This window comes from Apteryx mantelli, unplaced genomic scaffold (genome assembly GCF_036417845.1).
Source record: "Apteryx mantelli isolate bAptMan1 unplaced genomic scaffold, bAptMan1.hap1 HAP1_SCAFFOLD_34, whole genome shotgun sequence".
Taxonomy (NCBI): Eukaryota; Metazoa; Chordata; class Aves; order Apterygiformes; family Apterygidae; genus Apteryx; species Apteryx mantelli.
The window spans coordinates 2,568,336-2,579,357 of NW_027118693.1; positions in this window are offsets into that span (position 1 = coordinate 2,568,336).

An 11,022-nucleotide genomic window follows, 5' to 3' on the forward strand; every position below is an offset into this window, starting at 1 on the left:
GGTGGCCCCAGTGTTTTGGTGCTCAGCGTGGGAGGAGGTGTCTGGAGAGAGCAGTGCTCTGCTCCCAAGGCCCAGCCTGCCGTCACAGTGTCCTTCTGGGAGACGTGGGTGAGGACTGTTGGTGACCGTGTTGCCTCCTTGGAGCATCGTGGTGCGAGGCAGGGCTGCTCCCGGTTTGGTGGTTTGTGTCAGCTGAGGTTCAGACTTGCGGTTTCGGAAGGGTTTGATGCTTCCGTGAGTCTTTGGGATTTTAGTGACTGCTGGAGAGAGTTCTCTTCTCCCTCCTTAAAGGCTTTCTGTTGAATCTGGATCCTCATTGCATCTTCCCATCTCAGACGCTAATCCATTGCAGTCCCTCAGTGAGATGGGTAGTTAATGAAAGCAGTGAGAGGCATTTCTGCACGTTGTGCCTACGCAGAGCCTTGCAGAGAGGGGAGATGCCCCCTCACAAGAAGTCAGGCCTGTGAGGGCGATGGGTGGCTCTGAGACACCTGTCCTTGTTGAGCGGTGGAGGCGGCATCTCCAAAGCCTCTGGTGCCTTTGGCAAGAGTCTCACAATAGCATATTCCTTGAGGCTGCAATGGGGGAGCCATGTGGAGGTAGCAGGGCTCCAACGCCCTGCTCCAGGCAGGTGCCAGTAGAGGAGGTATCTTGGGGCCTTTTCCAGTGAAGTTTTGATTCTCTCCAAGGATGGAGATCTGGGAACCTCTCTGGATCCCTGTGCTGCAGTTTGGCCACCGTCACGGAGAAAAAGGTTTCTTCTTAATGTCTCAGAAGCATTTCCCATTGTCCAGTTTGTCCCTGTTGCCTCTCATGCTATTAGTGTGCACCTCCAAGGAAATCCGGCTCCGTCTTCTCTGTGCCCTCCATAAGGTAGCTGTGCACAGCATGAAGATCTCCGTTGGCCTTCTCTTGTCTAGGCTGAACAAAGCCAGCTCTCGCAGCCTCTCCTTTTATGCCCCACGCTGCAGCCCCTGACCATCTTGGTGTCCTTGTGCTGGACTCCCTGCAGTGTGTTAGTGCCTGTGCAGAACTGGAAAGCCCAAATGGGACCTGGTATACGGACATGGTGTCAGCTGTGCCAAAAAGAGGGGTAGAATGTCTTGGTGGCCCTGCTGGCTGTGCTCTCACCAGTAGAGCTCAGCACAGAGGGGAGACATTTGCCCCTGCCTGTTGCGACTCTGTAAGGCCAGCAGAACTGCCAGTAACACTCTGATTTCTTCTTTCTTTCTAGGTTGCTCCACTCATGAGGTTCCCAGTGCAGTGCTAGAGCCGCTGAGGATGGAGGCAGGATGCCAGGCTGTGTCCCTGTACCTGTCAACATCTTGGCCAGCGTCGTGAGCCCTCTGTGAAAGCAGCTGCAAGTGACTGAGAAGAGGCTACGTATGGATGCGAAGGCTTCCATAAATGCGCCTGTCTTCCCTGGGTGACTTGGGGTGTGGGTTCACCTCCTGTGCTGCAAATTCCACATCCCACAACTGCTGTTCCTGCCAGCCCGCTCAGGAAATGCTATTGTGCCCCCTCCTTTTCCTAGGAGGTTGTGGTGCCACACAGGATGAGTCCAAGAGCCTTATAATAGATGCCGGCATGTCTTGAGTGCCTTTGTGTGAGTGCCCCAAAGCATCCGAAGCTTGACCTGAGGAAGTCTCAGAGCTCTTGGGCTGCTGGCTCTGTGAGGGGTGAGGATGAGCCCAAGGCCAGGTTGCCCGTGGCACCCAGCCCTCCGTGCTCTGTGAAGCCAGCTGTGGAGCGCGGACTGCTGCTGCAGAGGCTGCGCAGCCAGGAGAGCTGGCATTTCAGCAGCCATCCAGTGTGGGTCTGTCTCATTCCTTGGGCCTCATTTCAAAGGCTCTGCACCCTTTTTCCCTTCCCTGGGGCTCCTTGTGCAAGTAACTAAAGGAAAGGAACGGAGGTTCCTTTGGGTTCAGGAGGCCTTCCGGACTCTCAAGTGTTTCTGTGTTGTATCTGTATCTTTTATATTACTAAAGAAAATCGCCATGCCCCCATCCCTAGCTGGAGATTCCTGAGGGGATGGGGGTGGAAAGCAGCAGCCTGCTGTGCCCAAAGCAAGCAGGATCCTTCCCTCTGAACAGAGCAGCATCACCCAAGGAGGCAGCTCTGTGCCTGATCTTGTGCTGCTCATTTGCAGAGGCCTTGTGAACCTAGAGTGCCTTGGCCACCTTGTGGTGTTATCACAAGAGCTTCCCTGTGTGTCTGGGTTGCGGAGCCAAGGGAAGGCAGCGAGCAGAGCAGTGGCTGTGGAGTGTGCAAGTGGCGAGTGTCCTGCATGCATCTGTTCTTGCTGGCACTTGGTTGTATCTAGCAGAAGAGGCAGCTGTGTGGGGCAGAGGCAGTGTGTTTGTAGAGTAGGTGTCAGAGCAGAGGTCTGGCGTCAGGTTGATGGCTGGTGCAGTGCCGAGTTGATCTGAGAGTGTCAGAAAGCCTTTGCAGTGCAGCTGCTGCCTCAGCTGATCTCTGTCCCTAGAAATGCACTGGAAATGGAAGTGGCATGCTGCTGTCATTGTGCAGGTGCTGCAGTGCAAAGGCTCCCAGCTGGGACTTGATGGTACTAAAGGAAAAGCGAGACCAATCATTCCCTTTTGTGATTTGTCGCCAGGGTGAAGAGTGGAGCTGTCGCATGATGTGGAGAGAGTCCTGCCAGGAGATGAAAGCCATTTGCAGAAGACTGTTCTGTGTGGAGTGATCACAGCGTAATCGAAGGACGTGAGAGTGGCCCAGGTGAGCTTCTCCTCTGTGAAGGTTTGCACTTTTCAGCTCCCTTGTGACTCAGTCCCAGATAGGGCAGCAGCAGGCAGGTCAATGCCATTTGTGCTTGTGAGGTGAGCTGTGCGTCTGCATCTGGTAGGCCAACAGCATGCAGGTAGCTTTGGTGATGCTGGTGAGGTCTCTTGTGTCTGCATGCCTCATAAAGGGGGAGCAGGCCCATTGCTGCTGTCGGTGCTTTTGTGGTCAGTTGTGCATCGGTATGTGACAGGCGATCAGCATGCACATTGCTGCTGTTTGTGCTTTTGTGGTCAGTTGTGCATCGGTATGTGATTGGCGATCAGCATGGACATTGCTGCTGTTTGTGCTTGTTGAGGTCAATTGTGCCTCAGTCGCAAAGAGGCCAGGAGCAGATATGTGGCTTCATGGCTGCCTGTGAGGTCACTTGAGCCTGAGGACCTGACATTCCAGCTTGCTGCATATTGCTGCTGCTTGTGTTTGTGGAGTCACAGAATCACAGAATCACAGAATCACTGAGGTTGGAAGGGACCTCTGGAGATCATCTAGTCCAACCCCCCTGCTCAAGCAGGGTCACCTAGAGCACATTGCACAGGATTGCATCCAGGCGCATTTTGAATATCTCCAGAGAAGGAGACTCCACCACCTCTCTGGGCAACCTGTTCCAGTGCTCTGTCACCCTCACAGTGAAAAAGTTTTTCCTCATGTTAAGATGGAAGTGTCTGTGTTTCAGTTTGTGCCCATTGCCTCGCGTCCTGTCGCTGGGCACCACTGAAAAGAGTCTGGCCCCATCCTCTCGACACCCTCCCTTCAGATACTTGTACACATTGATAAGATCTCCTCTCAGCCTTCTCTTCTCTAGGCTAAACAGGCCCAGCTCTCTCAGCCTTTCCTCATAAGAGAGATGCTCCAGTCCCCTCATCATCTTTGTGGCCCTTCGCTGGACTTGCTCCAGTAGTGCCACATCCCTCTTGTACTGGGGAGCCCAGAACTGGACGCAGTACTCCAGATGTGGCCTCACCAGGGCTGAGTAGAGGGGGAGAATCACCTCCCTCGACCTGCTGGCAACACTCTTCCTGATGCACCCCAGGATACCATTGGCCTTCTTGGCCACAAGGGCACATTGCTGCCTCATGCTTAACTTGGTGTCCACCAGCACTCCCAGGTCCTTCTCAGCACAGCTGCTTTCCAGCAGGTCAACCCCCAACCTGTACTGCTGCATGGGGTTATTCCTCCCCAGGTGCAGGACCCTGCACTTCCCTTTGTTGAATTTCATGAGTCATTTGGCCTCAGTATCTGCTAGGCCACTAGGAGCCCCATTGCTCCTTTTTTGTATTTGTGATGTCACTTGTGGCTGAGTGCCTGATAGGCCAGTGCTGGTGATGTGGGTGGAGTTTGTGTTTGTGATGTCACTTGTGGCTCAGTGCCTGATAGGCCAGTGCTGGTCACGTGGGTGCAGTTTGTGATTGTGGGGTCACTTGTGGCTGAGTGCCTGATAGGCCAGTGCTGGTGCTGTGGGTGCAGTTTGTGGTTGTGATGTCACTTGTGTCTCAGTGCCTGAAAGGCCAGTGCTGGTGATGTGGGTGCAGTGTGTGGTTGTGATGTCACTTGTGGCTGACTACCTGATAGGCCAGTGCTAGTCACATGGCTGCAGTTGTGTTTGTGATGTCACTTGTGGCTGAGTGCCTGATAGGCCAGTGCTGGTCCTGCGGGTGCGGTTTGTGGTTGTGATGTCAGTTGTGGCTGAGTGCCTGATAGGCCAGTGCTGGTGCTGTGGGTGCAGTTTGTGTTTGGGAGGTCACTTGTGGCTGAGTGCCTGATAGGCCAGTGCTGGTGCTGTGGGTGCAGTTTGTGGTTGTAAGGTCACTTGTGGCTCAGTGCCTGATAGGCCAGTGCTGGTGCTATGGGTGCAGTTTGTGGTTGTGATGTTGCTTATGCCTCAGTGCCTGATAGGCCAGTGCTGGTGCTGTGGGTGCAGTTTGTGGTTGTGAGGTCACTTGTGTCTCAGTGCCTGATAGGCCAGTGCTGGTGATGTGGGTGGAGTTTGTGTTTGTGATGTCACTTGTGGCTGAGTGCCTGATAGGCCAGTGCTGGTGCTGTGGGTGGAGTTTGTGTTTGTGATGTCACTTGAGGCTCAGTGCCTGGTAGGCCAGTGCTGGTGCTGTGGGTGCAGTTTGTGTTTGTGATGTCAATTGTGGCTCAGTGCCTGATAGGCCAGTGCTCGTCCTGTGTTTGCAGTTTGTGGTTGTGATGTCACTTGTGGCTCAGTGTCTGATAGGCCCGTGCTGGTGATGTGGGTGCAGTTTGTGTTTGTGATGTCACTTGTGGCTCAGTGCCTGATAGGCCAGTGCTGGTGCTATGGGTGCAGTTTGTGGTTGTGATGTTGCTTATGCCTCAGTGCCTGATAGGCCAGTGCTGGTGCTGTGGGTGCAGTTTGTGGTTGTGAGGTCACTTGTGTCTCAGTGCCTGATAGGCCAGTACTAGTCATGTGGGTGCAGTTTGTGGTTGTGATGTCACTTGTGGCTGAGTGCCTGATAGGCCAGTGCTGGTGCTGTGGCTACAGTTTGTGTTTGTGATGTCACTTGTGGCTCAGTGCCTGATAGGCCAGTGCTGGTGCTGTGGGTGCAGTTTGTGTTTGTGAGGTCACTTGTGGCTGAGTGCCTGATAAGCCAGTGCTGGTGCTGTGGGTGCAGTTTGTGGTTGTGATGTCACTTGTGGCTGACTGCCTGATAGGGCAGTGCTGGTCACGTGTGTGCAGTTTGTGGTTGTGATGTCATTTGTGGCTCAGTGCCTGATAGGCCAGTGCTGGTCCTGTGTGTGCAGTTTGTGGTTGTGATGTCACTTGTGGCTGAGTGCCTGATAGGCCAGTGCTGGTCCTGTGGGTGGAGTTTGTGGTTGTGATGTCACTTGTGGCTGAGTGCCTGATAGGCCATTGCTGGTCCTGTGGGTGCAGTTTGTGGTTGTGATGTCAGTTGTGGCTGAGTGCCTGATAGGCCAGTGCTGGTTCTGTGGGTGCAGTTTGTGGTTGTGAGGTCACTTTTTGCTCAGTGCCTGATAGGCCCGTGGTGGTCACATGGCTGCAGTTTGTGGTTGTGAGGTCACCTGTGTCTCAGTGCCTGATAGGCCAGTGCTGGTGATGTGGGTGCAGTTTGTGGTTGTGATGTCACTTGTGTCTCAGTGCCTGATAGGCCAGTGGTGGTGATGTGGGTGGGGTTTGTGTTTGTGAGGTCACCTGTGTCTCAGTGTCTGATAGGCCAGTGCTGGTGCTGTGGGTGCAGTTTGTGGTTGTGATGTCACTTGTGGCTGAGTGCCTGATAGGCCAGTGCTGGTCCTGTGGGTGCAGTTTGTGGTTGTGATGTCAGTTGTGGCTGAGTGCCTGATAGGCCAGTGCTGGTGATGTGGGTGCAGTTTGTGTTTGTGATGTCACTTGTGGCTGAGTGCCTGATAGGCCAGTGCTGGTGCTGTGGGTGCAGTTTGTGGTTGTGAGGTCACTTGTGGCTGAGTGCCTGATAGGCCAGTACTAGTCATGTGGGTGGGGTTTGTGTTTGTGATGTTAGTTGTGGCTCAGTGCCTGATAGGCCAGTGCTGGTCCTGTGGGTGGGGTTTGTGGTTGTGATGTCACTTGTGGCTGAGTGCCTGATAGGCCAGTGCTGGTGCTGTGGCTGCAGTTTGTGGTTGTGAGGTCACCTGTGTCTCAGTGCCTGATAGGCCAGTGCTGGTGATGTGGGTGCAGTTTGTGGTTGTGATGTCACTTGTGTCTCAGTGCCTGATAGGCCAGTGGTGGTGATGTGGGTGGGGTTTGTGTTTGTGAGGTCACCTGTGTCTCAGTGTCTGATAGGCCAGTGCTGGTCCTGTGGGTGCAGTTTGTGGTTGTGATGTCAGTTGTGGCTGAGTGCCTGATAGGCCAGTGCTGGTCCTGTGGGTGCAGTTTGTGGTTGTGAGGTCACTTGTGGCTCAGTGCCTGATAGGCCCGTGCTGGTGCTGTGGGTGGGGTTTGTGGTTGTGATGTCAGTTGTGGCTCAGTGGCTGATAGGCCCATGCTGGTGCTGTGGTGTGCAGTTTGTGGTTGTGATGTCACTTTTTGCTCAGTGCCTGATAGGCCCGTGGTGGTCACATGGCTGCAGTTTGTGGTTGTGATGTCACTTGTGGCTCAGTGCCTGATAGGCCAGTGCTGGTCCTGCGGTTGCAGTTTGTGGTTGTGATGTCGCTTATGCCTCAGTGCCTGATAGGCCAGTGCTGGTGATGTGGCTACAGTTTTCTGGTTGTGATGTCACTTGTGGCTCAGTGCCTGATAGGCCAGTGCTGGTCCTGCGGGTGCAGTTTGTGGTTGTGATGTCACTTATGGCTGACTACCTGATAGGCCAGTGCTGGTGCTGTGGGTGCAGTTTGTGGTTGTGAGGTCACTTGTGGCTCAGTGCCTGATAGGCCTGTGCTGGTCACATGGCTGCAGTTTGTGTTTGTGAGGTCACTTGTGGCTCAGTGCCTGATAGGCCAGTGCTGGTCCTGCGTTTGCAGTTTGTGGTTGTGATGTCGCTTATTCCTCAGTGCCTGATAGGCCAGTGCTGGTGCTGTGGGTGCAGTTTGTGGTTGTGATGTCACTTGTGGCTCAGTGCCTGATAGGCCAGTATTAGTCACGTGGCTGCAGTTTGTGTTTGTGATGTCACTTGTGTCTCAGTGCCTGATAGGCCAGTGGTGGTGCTGTGGGTGCAGTTTGTGGTTGTGATGTCACTTGTGTCTCAGTGCCTGATAGGCCAGTACTAGTCATGTGGGTGGGGTTTGTGTTTGTGATGTTAGTTGTGGCTGAGTGCCTGATAGGCCAGTGCTGGTCCTGCGTTTGCAGTTTGTGGTTGTGATGTCGCTTATTCCTCAGTGCCTGATAGGCCAGTGCTGGTGCTGTGGGTGCAGTTTGTGGTTGTGATGTCACTTGTGGCTCAGTGCCTGATAGGCCAGTATTAGTCACGTGGCTGCAGTTTGTGGTTGTGATGTCACTTGTGTCTCAGTGCCTGATAGGCCAGTGGTGGTGCTGTGGGTGCAGTTTGTGGTTGTGATGTCACTTGTGTCTCAGTGCCTGATAGGCCAGTACTAGTCATGTGGGTGGGGTTTGTGTTTGTGATGTTAGTTGTGGCTCAGTGCCTGATAGGCCAGTGCTGGTCCTGTAGGTGGGGTTTGTGGTTGTGAGGTCACTTGTGTCTCAGTGCCTGATAGGCCAGTGCTGGTCCTGTGGGTGAGGTTTGTGTTTGTGATGTCAGTTGTGGCTGAGTGCCTGATAGGCCAGTGCTGGTGCTGTGGGTGCAGTTTGTGGTTGTGATGTCACTTGTGGCTCAGTGCCTGACAGGCCAGTGCTGGTCCTGTGGATGGGGTTTGTGGTTGTGATGTCAGTTGTGGCTGAGTGCCTGATAGGCCAGTGCTGGTGCTGTGGGTGCAGTTTGTGGTTGTGATGTCGCTTATGCCTCAGTGCCTGATAGGCCCGTGCTGGTCACATGGCTGCAGTTTGTGGTTGTGATGTCACTTGTGGCTGAGTGCCTGATAGGCCAGTGCTAGTCCTGTGGGTTTGGTTTCTGGTTGTGATGTCACTTGTGGCTCATTGCCTGATAGGCCAGTGTTGGTCCTGTGGGTGCAGTTTGTGGTTATGATGTCACTTGTGGCTCAGTGCCTGATAGGCCAGTGCTGGTGATGTGGTGGAGTTTGTGGTTGTGATGTCACTTGTGGCTGAGTGCCTGATAGGCCAGTGCTGGTGCTGTGGGTGGGGTTTGTGTTTGTGATGTCACTTGTGTCTCAGTGCCTGATAGGCCAGTGCTGGTGCTGTGGGTGCAGTTTGTGTTTGTGAGGTGACGGGGGAGCGAAGAGTTAACAAGACTGAAATTTGTCAATTGATATGCAGAAGAACTGAAAGCACAAGAGCTGACCTGCACAAAGCTGTTGAACAGAGGACTTAACAGGACTAAAATCCTCTACCAACCGATATGCACAAGGATTGATATGTGCAGGCTGCGGAATGGCAGCATTAACAAGACTGAAGAAGTCTGCCACCTGGAATCTGCACGGACCCCCGGGGAGGGAAGAAACAACAGGGAGGTGTTGTGGTCTTGCCTCGCTAGCAGGGTCCTCCCAAGCAGACAAACAATCAGTCCTGTGGTTGCGAAACTTGCTAAAAGTCAGCAAAAGCAGTGTTTGCCCAGAGCCCCAGCCGCATAAAAAGAGACTTGGGAGCTAGGAGAGTTTGAGCAGGGACGGGAACGTGACCTGATCATCCTCTCCGGCTGGACCGTTAGTATTCCCCCTCCTCCCCTTTTCCTGGGACGCTGGTTTAAGGGAACTCCTCGAGGTTGAGAGCCCTCTCACTAGGAGAGTGAACAAGAAAGCTTTCAAGTAGGGATAAGCAGTGCTTCCAATTAATAACGCAGTAATCAATGGTTTCAGGTTATCCTTTCTAAATTAGTAACTGATGGTTCTGTGTTATCCTTTCTAAATTAGTAATCGCATTATTTTAATGGATGTTACTAATCCAAGAACTTGTGTGAGGAAATAAACATCTTTTTTATTATTATTATATTACTGTCTCAGTCGTTGCTATCGAACCTTCATAGCATGACAGCGTGACATGAGGTCAGTTGTGGCTCAGTGCCTGATAGGCCAGTTCTGAGCAAGAACAAGGACTGTGAAAAGAGCAGGGCCTGAGCTTAAGACGTCTTTGCAGAGTTCTTGTGGTTTTGATGATAGCTTCCTTTCTTCATGTAGTTGCTAAGGTGGAAAGTAAAAGGATGCCACAAATGGGCAGTGTCCTTACTAGAGCAAGGAGAAAGACCTGGACACACCCCTGCATGGAGAGCATTTTCAAAGGATTTACAGGTTAGGGCCCATTTTGTCAGTTTGCTTCCGGTGTTCCTCGACACAAGTGTCCTTATTCCTTTCTCCCAGGCCCTTGGTTAAACCTAAATGGTAAAGCCAGAGCAGAACCCTCTCGTGGAGGTGTGCATTGCTGTGGAGGACAGAGGTAAATGAGCATAGATTGATTTTTCCTTGCTTCTGCTTCTGGTCCATTTGTGTGCCCTGGCTGTGGGTGCTTTAGCAAATCCAAGCTTTCCCCATTCATTTCTGAACTGTGAAGAGAAAATGGATCTTCCTGTGTGATTAAACTACTTCTGACCCCCCAAGTGTTTGATAAAGACAGAGAGAACAAGAGTCTCATGGATGGTGAGTGCCCTCCAAAACCTGGAGCAGGATGTGCTTCTGTTTAAGAGCAGGTATTGTTACTGCAGCCAGGTATTGAAACTGTAGTTCTCTCTGAATGTCACCTTGAGAATGCTGACTTGTTCTTTCTCTCTGCAGGAGAGCTGATGTGCGCAAGCTGTGACTGAAGACAACTCGCCTGAAACTCACATGCTAAAAGTTGAACTGGAGGACACAGAAGTCTTCTGCCACCTTGAGTTTTGCCTTCTGAAATACCAAGCATGCTGAATGAGAATGTATTTTAGTAGGAATAGATTTGCATTTACCCTCTAGCCCCCAATATTTTCTGCTTGACATTAGTAGTAAATTGACAGCAACTATTCCATGTGTTCAGTGAAAGGTGCGCTTAAGGATCTCAGTTGTGTTGTAGGAAGCTTTTGTGCACCCGACACAAAAGGGAGATGGTCCAGTAGTGATGGTAGCAGCTGGGTTTGGGAGCAAAAGAAAGGAAAAGAAGTGATTTTTTGTTGAACCCAGATTGAAGAATCCTTACAGTGTTGCCTAGTCTTTTTGAAAGCAGCTAGAAGAAAACTTAGAAACCGCTTTCGGTCTCTGTTCGTGAAGCAGAACTACTTGTAAGACTCCATCTTTGTATCAGCTGACGAAATCTTTCACCTGACTATTGCCTTGTGCCTGGTGAGGAAGTGTGCAGCTGAGACTTACTGAAAGACCTAGATCCTGAGCCCTGCTTTAGCAGGATGTTATTTCAGTGAGTGTCTGAGTTGCTTTTCCGTCTTTTCTTTCCTGTCCTAGGTGGACTCTTCTTTTTCTGGAGCTAACAGAGGTAGTGATTTCCATGTTTGCTTATGATCTGGGATGGCTTAGTAACCTTTAGTGTGTTGCTTTCCTTGAGGAAGGCAGCAAGCTTTACATCTAGGCCGGGGTAGTATGCTGTTGCTAGTAACACCAGAAACCTTGGGTGCTCGAACGGGGTGTTACTGGAAGGCCTGTGAGAAAGAGGCCGAAGACGCTGTGGTGGGAGAAGTAGCTGTGTGTGAGCGGGCTGTAGCCTGGGCGAGGTGTGTGGGGCTGCTGAGATGCTGCAGCAGT